This window comes from Opisthocomus hoazin, chromosome 2 (assembly GCF_030867145.1).
Source record: "Opisthocomus hoazin isolate bOpiHoa1 chromosome 2, bOpiHoa1.hap1, whole genome shotgun sequence".
NCBI classification, from domain to species: Eukaryota; Metazoa; Chordata; class Aves; order Opisthocomiformes; family Opisthocomidae; genus Opisthocomus; species Opisthocomus hoazin.
In genome coordinates this window covers 21514071-21535399 of record NC_134415.1, presented here as the reverse complement: position 1 = coordinate 21535399, position 21329 = coordinate 21514071, and the positions used below count along the sequence as shown (strand labels likewise).

Below are 21329 nucleotides of genomic sequence, written 5' to 3'. Positions count from 1 at the left end.
GAAGCTATCTCAAGCAGTCAGGTCTGAAAATGGACTCTATAGTGCTGCTCCTGTCTGTACTAATATCTATTTGAATTTGCAGTTACAGGACTTTGTCCAAGAAATGTCAAATCTCCCTTGCCTAAGCAGGGAACAGAGCCCAAGTGCTATGTGGGTTATCTGATTCTTTGGCAAGTCCTTGTCTGTATGTGTGTGAGTTGTACCTACTCAGCAGGACCTGTTTTCCAGCAGGATCAGACTTACTTGAATCTGCCACGCAGCTTTGAACAGTGTGTGGAGTTAGTCTTTCCAAAAGTGTTCCAATATCCTCCATGGAGGCGGGGTATGTGCACTGCAGCGTATGCGTGCCTTGGAATACCAGTCTTCTGGTAAGCCCGAGTGGATTTACTGCATGGTGGTTCCAACCACTGCTGGACACACGGAAGTCCTGGGAAGACACGGACAATCGTAGTCCATCTGGACAGAAGCTCTGAGTGGGGGAGTATTTTTTTCCTAGGCGATGCTGAGTACATTTGGCCCATAAGTGCACCCCTGCATCTGCTTTGATTAAAAAGCCAGTCCCATACATTTTCCTGCGTGATGTGAAATTTTATAGCTCATCAGATCTGAGCCAGTTGTTGGGACTGCAAAGAAATATTTGCTGTGGACTCTCGGAAGTTCAGCTGCAGCCCTGGAAGGTTGCTGAACTTGGCTTCTCTCTTTTGACACAGAGCCATCCACATACGGTGCAGAGCAGGATGTGGTTTCTCTAGCAGAATAGCCACATTCTTGCAGAAGGCTACAGGCAGAGGGAATTTTAATTTTAGCTATTGAGCATGGAATCACTTATCTGCTTATGCAGCTCTTAAAAGTGAAGGAGAGCATAGTCATTCTGTGCAGTCCTTTGTGGAAGCATTGTAATAGCTCAAGATGTCCTTCAAACAGCCAAGTGGCGTGGTGTGTGGGGCCTGGAAGAATTAAGTGGACCTTACACTTTGAACTGGCCTGAGCTCGTGCCACAGTCTCCCAAACTGCACATGGAAATCGCAGCACTTCTGTACCATTAGTATGGTCTTTGGGTCTGAAATGATGGGGTTTTTGCAGGTTAGCAATCTATACGATGAATGATATCACAAAATTCTGTCTAGCAAAAACTGCTGTCAACACTAAAATATCTACCAAATCCTCTTCCCATTACAACAGTCTTGTTAAAGTTGTCTGCTCCAAACAGCAAGATGTTTTACTGAATTTTGGTTATGTGGCTTTCCTCCTCGGATTTCTGTGAAAGCATGTGTTTCACAAGGCATATCAAAGTTGTCTCATGGGCAAAAACATGTAAACAACAGGCACGTCATTTTCTTGAAATCCCCTGTAAAATGGCTAGCCACGTTTTCTTAACTGTGCAGATGGTTTTCAGAGGCAGAAGAGGAAAAACGGATTTTGCAGCCACTCCAAGCCTGGGGCTGGGTGAGATCTCAGCTGTGTCTGTGGCTCTTCAGTTGCCCGTTGGGAAGTCACCCAAGTGTGCTTTCCGTGCCTCAGTTTCCCCATTTGGGAGGCAATGACTGTGCCAAAGGATCTGAGTTCTGCTAATGAAAAATACAACACAAAGTCCATGGATGTGTTGGAGCAGGTCCAGATGAGGCCCACAGAGATGATCAGAGGGATGGAACACCTCTCCTGTGAGGACAGGCTAAGAGAGTTGGGGCTGTTCAGCCTGGAGAAGACTCCGGGGTGATCTTATAGCAGCCTGCCAGTACCTGAAGGGGCCTACAGGAAGGATGGAGAGGGACTTTTCACAAGGGTGTGTAGTGATAGGACAAGGGAATGGCTCTAAACTAAAAGAGGGCAGATTTAGATTAGATATTAGGAAGAAATTCTTCACCATGAGGGTGGTGAAACACTGGCACAGATTGCCCAGAGAAGCTATGGATGCCCCCTCCCTGGCAGTGTTCAAGGCCAGGTGGATGGAGCTCTGAGCAACCTGGTCTAGTGGAAGATGTCCCTGCTCATGGCAGGGGGGTTGGAACCAGATGATCTTCAAGGTCCCTTCCAAGCCAAACCATTCTATGATTCTATGTTTCTGCACTGACTCTTTAGGTCCGGCCATAGCTGTTGTTTGTTACATAAACCCAGCTCATGCTGCTGGGAAGAGTTTACTGCAGCACATTAGGGTATGAATTTTCTCTTTTGCTCTGCTCCACATGGAGCTCTTTCTCCTTAATGCAACCAGTACGTGGAAGGAGAACAAACTCTCTTATTCTTTGCCTTAATTCCCTGCCTAGTTGTGTAGGGTGAATCATTAACCAAGCACTCGAGTCTGGCAAAGCAAAAACGTTTGTCGAGTGCCTTTTGCAGACTGTATGGAGCCTTGGCCTTCAGCGGAAGGAATGGCTCCCCTCTCCCACAGGAACAAAAGCACCGCCAAGGCCCTCTGTTCACTGCTGTGCTTTATCCAGACCTTACACTTCCAGAACATTTATATATTGAAACAGGTACGTATAAATATATATCTATATATATAAAAAAATATATATATATAAATTCTGGTGTTGCTCCTGCTTTGGGGGTGAGGAAAGGGAATGGTGTATGTGTACTGTGGAAAGAAGTGAAGAGGTATGTTAACTTTTCCTTTAATTCGTCCTTCATAGCCTACTCGTGAGGTTTTTGGTAAAAGGAGTGGTGATCCTTTTCTTAGCAGCAGTTAATGAACTGAAGCCGCTCTCGAGGGTGATGCTGACACGCCAGCTCTCCATACATGGAAAAAGACTTCTGAAGTCCCACAGAAAAGGACTGCGTAATCTGCCAAAGATCACAGAAAAGATACCCTTCTGTGAAAGGTGGGGTGATTTCCTCCACAGGTCTTTCTGCTTGCCTTAGAACCGTGGCCTTGGTGTGCTGGGCTGTAAATCCCTGGGGGTGGTGACGAAGGAACAGCTCGGTCTGGATAAACTCTACTTAAGACACTTACTGGGATGGAGGTTGATTGGCTTTGTCCTTTCTCCATGAGCCAAGACTGAAGAATTACTGAAATGCTGCCACATTATCAAGCGGGTGAGTGCTTTCGTTGTAAGTCTGTAAATCCTCTTAACCCCTATTTGTAAGAGATGAATGGGAGCCCTGTGAGCCCACCTTCTCATAGACCATCAGTCCCATTCATGCCACGGATATAACGCAAATACTGATTTCTCCCTTTTAAATGCAAGAGCATTTATCTGCCAGTCCTCAAGCTGTGATATAAGAAGAGTTGTCTGGACAATTAACTAATACAGTTACCACTGCATCAGTTTGAACAGATGTTCTTGTCTGTGCTTTTAAAGTGAATGGCCTTGATTTTGCAGCAGCGGCAGTGAGATGCCATCTGAATGCAAGGGTCTGGGTACGTGAAACTGCTTGCGGAATGACGGTCTGCATTAGTATTTCTTCCAGAAGCTCTCGCTATACCGGGGTCATTTAGAGAGTTTTACTGCGATGGCACATTCAAGCCTTCGTTATGAGGAGATGTCAGCGATGAGATTGTCTGCATGACATTAATTCTTCCAGCTGTGTCTCTATGTGTTGTAATTGCCCTGATTTATTTGGTTGCAGTTTTTCTGCAGCATCCCCTTGCCTGCTCAGCGCTTGTGGGGCTGCGTGGCAGACGGGGCTGCCATGTATCGACTTGGGCTGTGGTGGGGGCCAGCCAGCCGAGGAGCGGCAGTGCCTGGGTGGTGGGGCAGGGGCTCTGGGCATCTTCCAGCCACCACTGGCAGCTGCTGCTCTTCTTGGCACTCTGAGGGTGGGCGAACGCAGTTGTTTCACAAGGAGCGAGAGCCGGTGTTTCCTCAACTCTTATCAGCTAAAAAATTGTTGCAGAAGTTTGGGCTTGTTTCCAAATTTGGACAAATTTCAATGCGAAAAGCATGGAGATGCCAGATGGAAACGCTGGTCTCTCCAGCCCACCGCCCACCCTTGGCTCCTCACCTTCCTCCAGCCGTGGAGGGGCTGTGCGGGCACTACCGGCCGAGGTTACGGGTGAGCACAAGCTGCTGCCAGCTGGCAGAAAGCAAACCCCTTTCTCACCTGCCTCACCTCCTCTTCCACTCTGCAAGTCCAGGTCTCCATCCCTCGCCCGTCCTATTCCCCGTCCCTTTCCATCTTCCGTCCCCTTTCTTCTACCCCTGCTAGCTCCCAAAGGCAGGTGCATTTTGAAACAAATCTCTCTTTTTTGGTCTCTGCCCATCCCTCATCTTGCTAGGGCTCTTCCTTGCTCCTGAGCTCCTTAGTTTTCGGTTGCACCTCTTGCGGCGATAGGTCTGTGTCCGACCCCCTCCGTCACAGCTCAAAGCGAGCCCTGTTCCTGTGGCTCTGCAGGAGACAAGGGACCTCTTGCCCGCAACAGGAATAGCAGGTAACTGCTGCTCTCAGAAGCCTTTGCTGAGCCCTTAACTGCAATCTGGCCACAGCTGGGTAGATTTTAATATGGATAGACACATTTCTACCACAAAGGCCACCTCTCTGCCAAATTTCAAATTCCCCTTCTGAAGCAAGAGATTTCATATAAAAGGTTGTCTGGATTTATTTAATGCGTGCCAAGCAATATATTTTCCCCTTAATAATATTCCTGGAAATGGATGAACTGTTTTGGCTAAAGCAGATGCCAAACTGCTTGGAATCTAATTCTCAGGGCTAAAATTTCGCAAAGTTGAGTAACGTGCCATTTTCTGTCATTGACACTGGAGAGGGAGGAAGAGGAGGTGGCACTGCTGGTTGGAAAACCAACTCCAACCAACAAGGGTTGCTTTTAAGAAACTGTCAGCATGAAGCCAGCGAGGAACATCCCTCTGCTTGTGCGCCCAATGTGCCGTGAGGTTGTTACCTTCATCTTAAATAAATGAACGCAGCAGCCCACAAATGTCAGCGCTGCTTCCAGCTGCCTTGAACTGCTTAAATCTGCCCTTTAAACCATCCTGGCTCCTCCTTTCCACCTTTATCACTCTGGAGCTTAAGGCTGGATCTGTATGTGGAATCTATGGCTATGTATTCGAGGTTGACCTGGAGTCATCTGTGTTTCGCCCCTGGTGCTCATTTCTCAGGTTGGAAGTACACATGCAGAACCCCTCTGTGCCAGACCAGAGTGTCCTCCACAGACGTTTCACTCTATAGTTACATCTTTCGGGCTAAAGCCTTACAGGGCTATGATGTGAAGGAGAACAAGGCTCCTTCCCTCTTTTCTCCTCTGCCCTGGCTCCTTCCTCTGTTACTAGGACCCAAGGCACAGTGACATAAAGCTCCTGTTCTCCTTCCTGGGTACATACAATTCTCTGGTACGTGAACTGACTGTGAAATGCTCTGGCACTCCTTACCAAGTTGGCTTTGTCACAGCTAATACTATTATTTTGGGGGTAGAGGTGAAGTTCCCGTCTCTAGAATTTCTTGGTATTTTAAAATGAACGTGGATAAATTAATAACTGAACAAACAAAACCTGTTACACTTTAAAAAACATGCTGTGCCGACTGAGCTCAGCACCCCAGACTGGATTGTAGTGCCCTTTCTATCTTGTGCTGTGCAAGTCCTCTCCCTAACTTCTCTTGCTACTCAGCAGTTTTCTCAGATAATGCTGGTCCTGTAGCATGGGCCCAGCACTTCTATTAGCTGCAGAGCTGTGAATATCTCTTTTTATGTATAGTGTTTGCATGCTGTGGCTTTGGGCACAGGGTACTTCAAGGTTTGTGCGGGGCTAATAATAGCTTCTACAGACAGTTTCGGAAGTTGCTTACCTTTCCCCAGGGAGCAGGACACGTCTTTGTGATTTCCGACCTTTAGATATGTAACCCGCTCATGGTCTTGATGGCATAGCGATTGCAGTGTGCGAGTCATCCTTGCTCATACGCTTTTTTCCCTCCTTTATGTTCTGCTTTGCCTGCTGGGTCATTTTCTGCCTGTTTTCTCCAAGGTTAGTGGTTTCAGTGTAGTCGTCTGTCTATCCATGGCAAATCATTGCTCCTAGCCAAAGTACAGCAGCTGCTGTGCCAGGTAGCCCAAACTGACCCTGCCACCGCTTTGGTTGGAGGAAGAAGCTGTTGCAGAAAAGCACAGCCCTGCTGAGTGTGCCCCTGGGCTCTGTGCGCACAAGGGCTGCTCAGCGGAGCCCCTTGGCCCTGCATGTCCATGCGACCCCTGCCACTCTGACTGGTAACAGTGAGCGTGGTTTGTGTTGGGGCTTTGTTCTCCACCCTACAGAGAGAAACATTAAACTGCAGAATGACAGGGTGCCTTCTCAAAGGCCACACAATGAATCAGGGAATGAACAACAACCCCCAGCAGCTCCAGGCCCCCTTCTCTCTGCAGAACAATGCCGCCTTCCCTGTAACAGGATGTGCACGCAGTATACGTTGCATACAGAATTATGTATTTCAAAAGAAATGTGGATATTAATATTTATATTGTAGCGAAGCCACTGTCCTCTGGGCTCTGTAAATAGCAGCACCACAACAATGTGAATTATTCTTTTTGTGCAAAACCCTGGCCGGTGAAATAACTTGTCAATGCAAAATAAATTTGCTGCGCAAAAGTTTGACAGCTATATTCATTATGTATGTCAATCAAAGGATCCTAAAGGCTTTATTGTCACTGTACAATGTCGGAACAATCTGGTAGCCCAATATGCTGCAAAGTTATTTTCTCACTACTCCTTTCACTTAAAAGAAAAATAGCCACCAATAACTTTTGTCAAACAATCTGAGAAAACTGCACGGACAGCAAAGAAGTCTTGTATTTTCTTGGGTGGCTGTGGGCTGGAGGCACTCCAGGCTGAACTCGCCGCGTTCTCCTAACGTATCAGAGCGCTCACCGCAGACGAGACCTGACCAGAAAGGCAGGACACACAAACCTAAGTACTGCACAAAGCCCAGAGCCGGCTACGGCCATGAAGATGGCATGGTGAGCGAGAACAGAGCAAGTTACACCAGAGAGAAGTGAATTTACCCACTTGCTGTTTGTCTGCTTTTGCCGGGTGTCAGGTAGTCGGGCTCCCCTGTCGCAAGCCTCCCGCCAGCTTAGCACCGGCCTTTGAAGTTGTCCCGAGTGATTTTCCGAAGCGTGGGTTTTGATGCGGTCTCGCATCTCCTTTGAGGCAGAATTTTCTGGGCTTCCCCCCCCGGCTCTCTCCTCACGGAAGGTGTCACAGTCCAACCGTCAGCTCTCACTTGATCTGTCGTAGCTGGGGGCAGGGGGGGGCGACGACAGCGGAGGACAGCATCGCGTCTCTTTGCCCGGGAGGCAACACCAGCGGGGACGCTTCGGTTTGCCCGGCCTGGAGAGCGCCCATGGCAGCGGCTCCGCCACCGGCCGCGCCCTCACGGCACGGCGCCCAGCAGCCGCGAGAGGGAGCAGGCCCAGGCCGGGAACAGGGACAGGGCCGGGGACCAGGCCCAGGCCGGCAGCGGGGACCGGCCCAGGCCGGAGCGGCCGCGCATGCCCCGCCGGGGCTCCGGCGGGGCATGCGCGGCCGCTCCGGCCTGGGCCGGTCCCCGCTCTCTCCCGGCGCTCTCCCCGCCCGGGAACTGGACACGTTTCTGTACTTAGTGGGCCCCACAGGTCACTGCGGTACTTGGGAGTAAAATACGCAGACCAGCGCTTCCCACAGTGTTGAAGTTTGTAATTTTGGGTGTGTTCTCTCCCCATACAGCATTGCGCTCTTTTTGAGGTCCTGCATGGAGCTATTTTATTGATGTCTTAACTAATTAACCACTGGCACGGTAACGGCGGAGAAGTCCTTCAGCGCAATCGCTCTGCGGCGAGCACCAAGTGGTAGGCCGCAGCGTGTCAGCTACCTGTGACGGAGCCGACAGCCAAGCCGACGACTGCCTTTCATTCCAGCTTTGCGAGGCTGAAGTCGACGGAGCGTACTGAGGCGATGCTGACAGGACACAAGAGGCTTTCTGTGAGCAGAGTGGGCTGTGCTTTTCTCGCTACTCCACCGCCCGCCGAGGGCAGGCTTTGTAGCACGTGGGTGCAACGATAAAGACATTGCAAACGCTTTTCATACTGTGATAGGGCTAGGAGCTCTGGTCAGTACGCTTGGTGCTGTACGCAGAAAAAAATCCTACCCAATTCCGAAGCTTCAGCGGCGAGCGTCACTGCTTCAGTGTGTTCACTCTGACCCTAAAGGAAACCCTCCTGAAGGACCTGGGGGACGCATCAAAACCGGCAGTGAAGGAGAAGGGCGTGAATGCGGAGGTAGCGGAGACTTCCCAGGGGGAATGAGACAGCCTGCGCTCGGTGCTTGGCTGCTTTGCTTCATCGCCTCATGGGAAAACATTGTGACTCCCTCTGCTTGGGCGATTGCTCATGCTTCTGCACCCGTGGACTTTGTCTGTAAACTCTTAGCAGAAAATTACACACCGATGCTGGGATGGCTTTTGCCAGCTAGGAGCTGTTTTCCAGTGTCACTCACTTTCATTTGGCATGTGGAACTGCTGTGGTATTTTCTCAATGTTTAATGTGACCTAATTGTGCATTTCCACTGTCTGGGAGGATCAGCTTTTCTGGTGTGACAGTTGCTGTAAAATTGGTGGCGTTCGGGAGCCTCTTTGGCATTTGCAGCTGGGTGAAAGGCAGAAGTTCCTTGATTTTGCTGCATCAGCCCAGCGAAACATTGCGTGGTTGTGTGTGCAGCCAACTGCTTTCCATTATGCCTGGTAATGGCTTGTCGATGTAACCTCCAGCTGTCTAATTTGCTCTAGGGGAAAAAAAAGAAATATTTCTAATCGTCTTCATATTTACTTGGCACGTTTGGTTTGAAGCAGAGGGAGGTGATGGACTGATCTACAGGACCAACGACCAAGCAAGAGAAGTGTGTTGCACTGTTCGAGGGGGAGCGGGCGTTTTTGACACTGGGGTCTCGCTACTGGCCCTTTCTGGTGTTTTTTTGGTAAGTCAGCTTAGTGAAGCTGCCGCCCGCCAGCTTGCTCTTTTGAGCACGGCTAGCTGTTTCCCTCAGGGGCCCATCCTTACCTTTCGCTGTTGCCTACAGCGGAGGGGAACGTGCATAGCCCAAACTAATGAGAGGGGTGGAGGTGGCCGAGACAGTTGGCACCTTCAGCTCTGCCATGCTGTGCCTTCCTTGTCTAACCCCAAATCTGGGGTGCAGGAGCCTCCCCATTGCACCGCCCGCCTCCTCCCAGTGGCCACACTGGTGAGTCCCGGCATCCTTCTGGCTGAGCTGGGGAATGGCCCTTCCCGAGCCGAAGTGGTGGTGCTGGCACCGAGCAGAGCGGGGTCCTCCAGGCAGGCTGGTGCTGAGGCTCTGTCCTCCCTGCCGGGACTGCGCAGGCCACTGCCCTGGAAGGCAGCTGGCGGGTTACAAAATAGGCATCAGCATCTTTTTTTTTTTTTATATTAACTTGTGCAGCTGTCCTGGGAAGGGTTAGAAATCAGTTCTGGAAAAGGCTGCAGTAGTTTTCGGTGAAGAGTTCTGCTATGTCCTTAATTATTTAGAAGTATCAGGATACAAGGACATCGTGTTCAGCCGCCAGCAGCAAGAAAGACTGCAAATAACCTAATAAATTACACATGCGTATTTACTCTTTGAGTAGGTTTGGTTGCAAGTTCTGAGACTTAGAAGTGAGGAAATATAAAAAAATGAGGCTACTGCTTAAAATTTTGTATGTCAGGCAGTTTGTCTGGCCAGGCAGTTGGACCAGGTGATCATTGTAGGTCCTTTCCAACTTGAAATATTCTATCTTCCTGATGGCACAGTCACAGATTTGCTTCCCACCCTGCGCCAGTTGCTCCCATCGGCTCTCGCTGCAGCAGGTGTTGCTCAGGGGGTGAATCGGAGGCAGGCTGCTGCCCGCGGGACCCCTGTCCCATGGCCTTGGGGCCAGGCAGGGCTGCAGGAGCACTGCGAGGGGGTACTGGTTTGGCAGCTGGATGGTGTCAGGAAAAGCAGGCTTCTCTCCCTGCCACAGGTTTCCAGGGGGCTGCCGAATAATTCAGGGAAGCCAAACCAGGGCTCCTTCTTGGGCTGAGAAACCTCTGTCATATGGGATGTGCTAGAAGAAGTGGGCCCTGCCCAGAGGGGAATCCGAAGAGACTTGCAGAAAATGAAAATGTCGTTTGCCGCGTCCTCAGGCAAAGGAGCCCTGTGGCAGCGTGCTGCATGGGTGGGGGTGTTGTCAGACCACTGGTACGCATCATCCCCCGGGCATGTTTGCTCAGAGCGCAGTGCGCTGCATCACTGGCACATCCTCTGGACCAGTATGCTCCTCCACAACTTAAGCTACTGTGTTGCAGAAAATCTTAGAGGCTTCAACAGATCTTTGAAGTCCTGTTGTGTTCTGCATCATATGAAAAAGATCTAATCCCTACCACAAACCCGCTCAATCTAAACAAGCTGCTATTGTACTGTATCAAAGGATACTTGAAGATGTTGCTTCAGTCTCAAGCTGCAATATGGAGTGCCAGCATACAGAACTCAGTATTGTTCATTTTACCAGGTGTCTGAATGTTGATGATGTCACTGGTTCGACCAGGCAGCCTTGCAGTGTTCAAACCGCTGCTTCCACCTTAGCAAACGCAGGTTTAGAGGATTTCTGAGAAGTTCCGATGCAGTGAGAAGAGGACTCTGGAGGTCACAGCTGGAGGGACTGGTGGAGGATGTGAAGGTTGGAGGTAGACTCGGCTGCAGTGACCATGAAATGGTCGAGTTCAGGATCCTGCGTGGAGGAAGCAGGGCGATAAGCAGGATCAAAACCCTGGACCTCAGGAGGGCTGACTTTGCCCTCTTCAAGGAGCTACTGGGAGGTATCCCGTGGGCCAGGGCTCTCGAAGGCAGGGGGGTCCATGAGTGCTGGTCACTCTTTAAACAATACTTCTTCCATGCACAGGAGCAATGCATCCCCCTGAGAAAGAAATCTAGCAAAGGAGGCAGGAGACCTGCATGGTTAAACAAGGAGCTTCTAGCGGAGATCAGGCAGAAGAGAAAGGTCCATGGAATGTGGAAAGAGGGGCAGGCCACTTGGGAAGAGTACAGAAATGTGGTGAGAGCATGCAGGGATGCGACGAGGAAGGCCAAGGCTCACCTGGAATTGAAGCTGGCAAGGGATGTCAAAAACAACACGAAGGGCTTCTTCAACTACATCAGCAGCAAAAGGAAGGCTAGGGACAACGTGGGGCCGCTGCTGAATGAGGCGGGTGTCCTGGTGACGGAGGATGCGGAGAAGGCAGAGCTACTGAATGCCTTCTTTGCTTCAGTCTTCAGTGCTAAGACTGGCCCTCAGGAATCCCAGGCCCCGGAGGTAAGAGAAGAAGCCTACAAAGAGGACGACTTTCCCTTGGTCGAGGAGGACTGTGTGAGGGGTCGCTTAAGTGATCTGGATGTCCACAAATCCATGGGCCCCGATGGAATGCACCCACGAGTGCTGAGGGAGCTGGCGGTCATTGCTGAGCCACTCTCCATCATCTTTGAGAGGTCCTGGAGGACAGGAGAGGTGCCCGAGGACTGGAGAAAGGCCAGTGTCACTCCGATCTTCAAAAAGGGCAAGAAGGAGGACCCAGGGAACTACAGGACGGTCAGCCTCACCTCCATCCCGGGAAAGGTGATGGAGCAGCTTATCCTGGAGGTCATCATCAAGCAAGTGGAAGAAAAGAAGTTTATCAGGAGTAGTCAGCATGGATTCACCAAGGGGAAATCATGCCTGACCAATCTGATAGCTTTCTACAATGACATGACTGGCTGGGTAGACGAAGGGAGAGCCGTGGATGTTGTCTACCTTGACTTCAGCAAGGCTTTCGACACAGTCTCCCATGATATCCTCCTAGGGAAGCTGAGGAAGTGTGGGCTGGATGAGTGGTCGGTGAAGTGGATAGGGAACTGGCTGAATGGCAGAACTCAGAGGGTTGTCATCAGCGGCGCTGAGTCTAGTTGGAGGCTGGTAACAAGTGGTGTCCCCCAGGGGTCAGTACTGGGCCCAGTCTTGTTTAACTTCTTCATCAACGACCTGGATGAAGAATTAGAATGTACCCTCAGCAAGTTTGCTGATGACACCAAACTGGGAGGTGTGGTAGATACACCAGAAGGCTGTGCTGCCATTCAGCGTGACCTGGATAGGCTGGAAAGCTGGGCAGAGAGGAACCTGATGAGGTTCAACAAAGGCAAATGCAGGGTCCTGCACCTGGGGAGGAACAACCTCATGCACCAGTACAGGCTTGGGGTGGACCTGCTGGAGAGCAGCTCTGCGGAGAGGGACCTGGGCGTCCTGGTGGACGACAGGTTAACCATGAGCCAGCAGTGTGCCCTGGCTGCCAAGAAAGCCAATGGGATCCTGGGGTGCATCAAGAAGAGTGTGGCCAGCAGGACGAGGGAGGTTCTCCTTCCCCTCTACACTGCCCTAGTGAGGCCTCATCTGGAGTACTGTGTCCAGTTCTGGGCTCCCCAGTTCAAGAAAGATGAAGAGCTACTGGAGAGAGTCCAGCGGAGGGCTACGAGGATGATGAGGGGACTGGAACATCTCTGCTACGAGGAGAGGTTGAGGGAACTGGGCTTGTTCAGCCTGAAGAAGAGAAGGCTGCGAGGGGACCTTATAAATGCTTACAAATATCTGAAGGGTGGGTGTCAGGAGGATGGGGCCAAGCTCTTTTCAGTGGTGCCCAGTGACAGGACAAGGGGCAATGGGCACAAACTGAGGCACAGGAAGTTCCGTCTGAACATGAGGAAGAACTTCTTCCCTCTGAGGGTGATGGAGCACTGGAACAGACTGCCCAGGGAGGTTGTGGAGTCTCCTTCTCTGGAGATATTCAAGACCCGCCTGGACAAGGTCCTGTGCAGCTTGCTATAGGTGACCCTGCTTCGGCAGGAGGGTTGGACTAGATGACCCACAGAGGTCCCTTCCAACCCCTACTATTCTGTGATTCTGTGATTCTGTGAGAGAGGGAGGTCCCAGAGGGACATCACCCCTGTGGGACAGCGATCTCTGCTCTCCACCAGCTGCCAGCATGGCAGGGCAATGCCTCGTTCTTCACGCAAGTCAGAAGAGCAGGGAAAGCTAATTGCCAGGTAAGGTCATTAAGTGTTTCATTCTCAGCTGAACCAAGAGGTATCAGCTCCAAACTTAGAGTGATAAAGTCAGTACCTTCAAAGCCAAAAACTTGTGTTTTGTAATACCCAGCAGAAGAGAAGAGATTAAAATAGAGATTAGTCTATGTCATATCTTTGAAGCTGGATGCATGCCCGTAGCTGTGGTTCTGAATTGCTTCTCAAGCTGGAAGGCATGTGGATGGGAAATGTTGCAAAATATCAGATCTCATAGGATTTTTGCTGCTTGGAATTAGTCACGTTGCAAGATTTGGGCACTATCAAATCTTAGTCCTGTTTTAAAGTGAAGACTTGATTTTAAAACGAGCCTAACTGTTAATTTGAATTGGGTCTTTACACAGCACCTCTCCCAGCTGCTGCAATAACGCCTGTTAGTGCAGCTATAAACAAATAGTACCGAGTATTGTTTAAAATGTGCTAAAGTAAAGTGTATCCCCAGTACTGAGCCACAGCACAGTCTCTCCTGGTACTGCTTGTGCTTATGGGACCTTTAGCAGCACCTCTAATGCAGAGCAAGTGCCTGACATGGGCTGTTCCAATGTGTAGCTCCTTTGGCTGTTAAGGAAAAGGAAACATTTTTCTCTTTGTGGACTATTCTTACACTTGTTTTATGTTCTTTTTATTTAAAATACAAGTATTTAGAGAAGCATCTAGTGGCACGGTGATTGGTTTGTTGTTTTTTTTTTTTTAATAGTTTTGTGTGAAGGCTTTGTGCGTGGCTCAATGTCCTTCATACCATGCCTTAATATAATTTAAAGAACTTGAAGATCATGAAATTAAGCGCTCAAGCCCTAGGGAATATCAGAATGAAAGGAATCAGATTAAATTATGACCTGTGTAAATTCAATCCCTTATCTTGTGCATCGCAGCGAAGCCTGTGGCTCTGCCGTACGCAGATAAGAGCTGTGCAATGTGCCAGTGCAGCTGGGTGTCAGAAGATTTAGCCCTGCACCTTGAGACAGGGGCCTCTTGCACCTGTGTGAACTGTGGTTGCTTTTCACCAGGCTCATGGTCTGATCAGGCTTGAGATAATGTTTTTGGGGATGCCAAAAGGAGCATTCCTCACTGTAGTAGCCTGTGCTAAATCCCAGTCCCAGGCTTTAATATTTTGGAGGTAATAGACTTTTCAGCAAAATGGGTAAAGTTGTGGATAATTTCAGTGTGGGCAAAGCAGTACATTTCAGAATCTTGTCTTGGCGATGACTGAGAGGTCTTGTCGATTGCAAAGAAAAATCTAATTGGATCAGGCATGGTATCAAAAAGTTTGCCTGTATTTTGACGGTTACAAACAACTGAAAACAGGAGAATGTGATGGGACGTACCCGGCAGCTTGTGGTAACCGGTGGCCCTACTACCGTGTGTAACAATTCTTTGGTACAATCGACTGGTCGAATGTTTAGCATATCATCTCTAAAACTCTATTAATATTTTAGTCGTTTAATGCTTAGAGAGCCAAATACGAAGTGCATTTAAGGGTGCAGATTTGGTGGCTACAGCCTGCTTCCATCAGTATTATAAATTTTTCAGAGCTTCAGCTTTGCATGTGTGCTATGGCTTTGGCTAAAATTAATTGGTTTAGAAAATCAGCTGTACTCAAGAGATCTCTTAAGTACAGACTTGAATTCTCCTGGATATCATTGGGACTTACCCAGTTAAACCTGTTCCCTTTCTATCTTCAATATATGTTAGCATCTACTTACTAACTGTTCACATGCTAAAGTATTAGAATGAAATTTAGATTTTTGCCAAACATGGACACAAGTTTGGTTTTGTTTTGTTATTTTAGGTATTACAGCTTCTTGGTCCGTTTTGAAGCAAGTGTTGTATACAAAAGTGATGGTGTTCTATATAATCTATTTCTGTAGGAAAAGGAACATGTTTTCCTACCTATTATGGAGTGTTCTGATGGAAAGGACAGTTTATTTCTAGCTGTATTTTTTACTCACCCTTTTTTTAGTGCCGTCAGTCTTGTCCTGTGTTATTAGGACAGTAGTTTTCAACACCGCCCACTCTTAGTTGTAAAGCAATGAGATCATTTAATTTTTCATTTTGTGGGGAGGATTGCAATTCCAAATTTTTTTGTTGATACAGAATGGAAAAAAACCCAGAAATATTCATAGATCTTGCTAATCAAACTATGCATAATAGATTTTACTGTAGTTCATAGAATAAAAAAAGTTTTCAAAATGGAAAATGGATCATTCTGTTGCAGAAAGGTTGAAATAGTCCATTTAGATCTTACTAGAACTCTGTTACCAACTTATAAACTGATTTTTTTTCCCCAAAGCCGCTGCATTTCACTTCCAGCTGCTTAGCTGCTCAGTTGTTGTTCCAGCAACTTACAACAACACAAACAACAAATTGTAACTGTTCTGTCTTCATCAGTCATTTTCTTCTTGGTATGAGTGTTTCTGCTGATCTGATCTGTCTGTGCCCGAAACAGGCTCTCTCAACGTGGCCCGGAGCAGGTGATCTCTTCCTGTCTTTCTTCCCGCTGAATGGGCCTCGCATGAAGTCTTGCTCACACTTACTTTGTGCCAGAGAGGTCAAACACATCTGTCTTTCAACAAGCAGTTACATTTGTGGAAATAATGCCTCCTGGAACTGGAAATTTAGGATGACAGGTTCAGGAGCCTTCACTAGGTAATACATAGTACGACAGAGCACGGTTCTTGTAAGCCCAGCACCCAAACACATACAAATTTGAAACTGCTCAAGAATAATTTAGATCATGCTCTCGACGTTCAGATAATGTAACTACTGATTCCCAGAAGGGATAAAATTCTGTTTCTCTGTGCTCCAACTTTTCTCTTTGAACCATTTAATACAAATTCTTTACCTTACCCTGATATGTGTGCACAAATTTTAAAAGTGAGAGAGAAAGCCCAGAAATTAGCTGACCAAAGCAGCAGTGCAATTAAAACCAGTCAAGATTGAGCATGTCCCTAGTGGCAGAGTTTCATTTTTTTCCCCGTGCCTCTTTGTCAAGAACTTCTATCCTTTTCCAGCCTTTTCCCACTGAAGTCAAAGAGAGCTTGGCATCATCAGAAGTGTGGTTGCATCTAGTCCAATGATGTTCCTGTAAAATTAGAGACCTAGGTCTTCTAGGAATGTCTGCTTTTGACTGGGCCTTACTGCAACACGCCAGCACAATGTTCTTAGGACAGAGCAAACCAATAATTGTGTCACGGATGCGCGATCAACATTTTGGCTTTCCAAAGTGTGTCATACCAAATGAGTGTGTTTTTCAGAGACCTTGGGTCTAACTCCTAGCTACATTTGTAGGATCCATGTGGGACACGTAGTGTTCCCAAACACTCTCAAGAGAGCCACTCAGATAGGGGAAAGCAGTCTTTCTTGCTCTGTAACCTTAACAAAGATTGCAGTATTCCTTCAGAGCAAAATATGCGTGACATCTGGAAGCAATTATTCCTTTAAAAATCACTCCGTGAGTCAACATTGAAAATGCACTCAGCACTGAAAAAGAAAACTAATAAACACTGAAGTTTCCAGTTATCCCACAGCCTGAGTGACCCTCACTGGAACAAAGCAATTTCTAGAAAGCCTGAGCCTATGGGCACAAAGCTGGTGTTGGATCCCAAAGCTGGCCAAGCTGTGCTGAGACGAGGTAGTAACGTTTGTATGATATCGAATGGCCAGGGAGTTTTTTTTCTGTTATATTACGGGAACAGGGGAGAGTATGAGGAACCAGGTCACACTAACAGATCTTGCTCATCGAGGAACTGAACACAGCGTTTATGGATTTAGAGCCAAATAGTATTTTTAAATTCCCTGTGTTTTGTGAAAACGGACGACTGTGTCGTGGGGAGAGACCCCACAGCAGCGTGAGCTCAGCAGTGCTTGTGGGCAGCAGAGGACTCACCCCAGAAAGGGGGCTCTGAGGAGCCCCGGTATGTGGCAGGGAGCCCCAGCAACACAGGCAGAGCTGCAGGACATGTGGCATCAGCAGCTCCCAGCAGTACTGCCTTGTTTTTAGCCCAGTGCTGCCCTTTGAACAGCTCTCAGATGCAGGCCTCCCTCCTCCTCCTCCTCCTCCTCCTCCTGTGCACTGAAGAGCAGTTTCAGTAGGGCATGCAGGCTGCCATGTCCACGTGAAACCTCCCTGTGCCGGGGTCTTTCTGTCCCCTCTGATTCCCTCTGTTTGTAGCGTCCGCCCGGCGCAGGCTGGCATTGCCAAGCACGCACTGGTTTGGGGAGGTCCCTTTTGCAATGCACCTTGCTGCTGCCGTGTGTCTCCAGTAACCTGCAGAGCTTGCTCAGGTGGTGGGGGGACATCACAGGGCGTGCACCGTGCCTTTATAATGATGCCCAGTTGCTCTGTTTTCCAATAATGTCAATTTTGCTGCGCATTCTTCTACCCAGCGCCAGGGGCTTGACAAAGTCCTGAGGTGTTGCACTGATGAAACACTGGTTGTAGTCAAAGGCTTTAAGTGGCTCACTTCCCATCTCAGAGCGCATCAGTCGCTGTGTCAGGCAGCACGATACGTGGTTAAACACTGTCTCCTGTTTTCTGTAAGGCAGGAATAATATTTATTATTGGGGCTTCAGGAAACTCAACTGCTTAATGGTCATGAAGATCCCTGAGTACCTACTGTTCCCCAGAAGGACTAGGTGGTAGTGCTGATGAACATATTTGTGCTGATAAACACTGTGCCCAATTTGCATGCCAGCTGGATCAGCTACTTACTTGCTATTCTTTTTGCAACCATAATTTTTATCATAAATATTTTCCAGACGTACATCAGTAGCTCATATTGCTTGGCTGGCAAGTCTAAGACAAGTCTGTCTTAGTAAGCCAGACGGTTTGTACAAAACTAGCTGACTCTGTACCCCACAAAGTGGTCATTTCCTGATTCTTTTGAGTCTCTGATCTTCTTCTCAATACCTACGGTACATCTGCAGGCAGATTATGGCAAGAATGTTGTAACTCCACAGGCATTAATGGAGGAAATGGTATTTTGCTACCTTGCACTATACCTCTTTCCATCAAAATACTACTTTTAACATAGTTTCAGGTTTGATGGGTGTTGGAGGAAGCGGTTAGGACCCCAGTTCTTAATCTTGAAACTGCAGTTAGCAGCTGCAGTAAAACATCACTGAAATGTAGGTGTCATTCTGTGTTGCACTTCCAGGTGGAGAGGATCTTGCAGCAAAGGGCAACTCCTGTGACTGCAGAACCGTGACCCGCCTAGGCAAGGAGGGCAAAAAGCAAGATGGGGTATGGGAAGGGAGATAAAGGAGAGACAGAGCTCCAAAGTGGGAAACTCATAGTGGGAGGAATGGAGCTGGTGTGCAGGAGAAGAGGAGGGAGCAGAATGGAAGGGTGTTAAACCCGCAGAAAATGTACAGGTTTGCATGGCAGCCCTCCAGGAGGTCAGAGCCATGGCCCTGCTGTGCCGGGTGCTGCTGAACAGACTCCAGGGACAGTCCAGGGCTGAAACCTGTGCTACAGTACGTGAGGCAAAGGGATGGCAAGGGGCAATACTGCTCCTTCCCTGCGCAGGGGAGGGCAGGAGAGGTGTTTTGCCAGCCTGGCAGATTGTCATGCTCCCAGTGACACTGGCAATCAGATCAGGATGGGATTTCCTCCTCACCTCAGGGTGGCAGGTGGGTTTTTTGTTGTTCTCAGCACCCTGGAGCAAGACTAGCTTCTAAGGATCATCAGAGCACTTTCTCCTGGGATTTGTTACGAGCTCTTAAAGGGTGTGTGGTGGCTTGTGATGAGAACAGGAGGCACAAGGTGGGAGGGTTGTGGGTTTTTTGGTTTTATTCTCCTACATTTTCTATTTGATGGTTACCTGTGATGGTCCCTCCACAGTGGTCCCTGTGCCATGGGTAGTGTGGGGCACCCTGAAGAGCTGTGGTAGGCGAGTCTGGAGCAGTCCCTGGGCTGTGGTGGCTGTGTGGTGGATGAACAGGTGATTTCATTTCAGCCTCACTAAGCAGTTGGTTAACTGGCATATACGAGACACAAATTCCTAGCTTAGTTCTTTCCTTCCTTTAAAAATTTAAAAAGTAGAAGAGTGGAGAAGTAGAAAGTATACTGAAGTCCTTACAGACTCCTGTCTGGCGAAGGCTGGTATAGATTGCATTGTGCTTTGGTATTTTCTTACTACTCTTACACTTATAAAGGCATGCTGAGAAGTCCTCTAAAGGACAGACAGTCTGCTGACATGAGTGCAGAGGGTGGTCCTTCCTCTCAATGCCTTACTATCCATAGGACACAAAACGCTCTTAAACTCTAGAATTTTGAGTGGAGGAGGTCCCAAATCCAAGCTCCCCAGCTACTAGTGAGGGGATGAAGAGGATAATACAGTGCCAAGTACCTGCGATTTACCTTGACATTTGGAGCTAGCTCTGTGACCCAAGCTGCAGCAGACAAGCTGTAATCCCTGCAGGCAATGCAGGGGCTTCAGAGATCTTTGGTGACCATATCCCAGGTGTCTTCTCTTCCTGCTGTAGCCCACAGCTCCAACTGCTGATACAAGGTGTAGGACAGGGTAGGTGAGATTGATCATAGAATTATAGAATGCTTGGGGTTGGAAAGGACCTTTAAAGGTCATCTAGCCCAACCCCCTGCAGTGAGCAGGGACATCTTTAACTAGATCAGGTTGCTCAGAGCCCCGTCCAGCCTGACCTTGAATGTTTCCGGGGATGGGGCATCTACCACCCGTCTGGGCAACCTGTTCCAGGGTTTCACCACCCTCGTAAAAAATTTCTTCCTCTTTAGCTTAAAACCATTACCCCTTGTCCTATCACTACAGGGCCTACTACAAAGTCTATCCCCATCTTTCCTATAAGCCTCCTTTAAGTACTGAAAGGCTGCAATAAGGTCTCCCTGGACCCTGCGGTTCTCCAGGCTGAACAACCCCAACTCTCTCAGCCTGTCCTCATGGCAGAGGTGTTCTAGCCCTCAGATCATTTTTCTGGCCTCCTCTGATGGCATTGCTGGTGTCTTTGACTCAGCTGGTTGGAACATGCTGGACAGTAATGCCTTCATATTTGAATCCCTTTGTTGTACTAATGATGGATTAAAAAGAAGGAATATTGCTTGCAATCAAATGTTGTAGTGGTGGTTTGTTTCTGATGGCTAAATCAACTTTTTTAGTGTTTCTAGCCAAGCAGTGAGGCATGGGATTCCTTTTCTTACTGCTCTAGCTAGAACTGGACAAATCCCAGCCATCTCTGCAGACACTGCAGACCCTGCATGCTGCCAACACTCTCTAAGGATCCTGGTTTTGTGTCTGCTCTGTTCCAATTTCAACAGCTAAGCAAAAGTCTGATTTTAAGCAGAGACCAGTCTCTACCCAGTTGTTATCACCTTTGCATTGTGGTAAGGACAGCTGGTTTGGAGGCCAGCTCTTTCCAAAATCCTGCTGCTTGTTTTGATGCCCAAAGAGGAGGCTCTGCTCTGCTGAAAATGCTGGTGCCTGCTGCACTCCTGCAGGGTGGCGTGACTGGGAGGTGGCACCTTCAGGAAGCTCTTCCATCCTTCTGGCTCCCGCTCTGTCTCGGTGCGGCAGGAGAGCTTTCCTCCTCTGTTTACTGTCAGTTGCTCAGAGATCATCACTTACCTCCCTTTCACATACACTTTACTCTGGGCGGATAAGCAGTGATAAAAGAGCTTGTTTTATTTCGGTGCCTTGACCTGAGTGATTCACTCAAATAATCTGATGGCGCCTAGAAGGCATGATTAAATAGCTATGATTGATTAAACAGCAGTGATGGCTCCAGCTCTACATTGCATGGACATTTCTTTGCACTTTTTAAATCCTAGCCCTGTTGATAGCTGGTGTGTTATCTAAACTCTATTTCATGGGGGTTTGCCAAAGTGCATAAGAGTCCGTCTGAGCAATGGTGTGCTTGGGTCATTTTTTTAGATAGGGGTGCAGTGAAGAAAACAGCTTGTCCAGTTCTAAATATACTGTTCTTGACAGACGTGAAATAAGCTTACTGATTAAAATAGCTGCCTAGTTCCCAGTTCAAGATCTTACTGTATAACATCAGCGTTTGGCTGCCCTTCTGATAAACTTGGAGAAGGACCGATTTCCATTTTGCTCCTTTCGAAAGGGAAGAGGTTGGAAGGCTGTCATGCAGCAGGAATGCACCGATTCTAAGAATTTCTAAACAAGACCCACTGCATCGTGAATGGCAGAGGGAGATGGGATTTATGGGGAGATTACTTTGTTAAACGTAGCCTGAAGGAATGAAAAATGAGGAGCCCAAAAAAGAAATTTGTTGAATATCTTG

General features: G+C 48.4%; 1 long non-coding RNA gene across 1 annotated transcript; it reads right to left on the bottom strand.

Moving 5' to 3' along the window:
- Positions 1–6385: 6385 nt before the first annotated feature.
- LOC142365205 (uncharacterized) lies at positions 6386–7410 on the bottom strand. The gene is made up of 2 exons (XR_012766398.1): positions 6951–7410; positions 6386–6824 (listed from the first exon to the last, which is right to left on the bottom strand). It is a non-coding gene; the product is annotated as an uncharacterized LOC142365205 (long non-coding RNA).
- Between the last annotated feature and the right edge of the window lie 13919 nt (positions 7411–21329).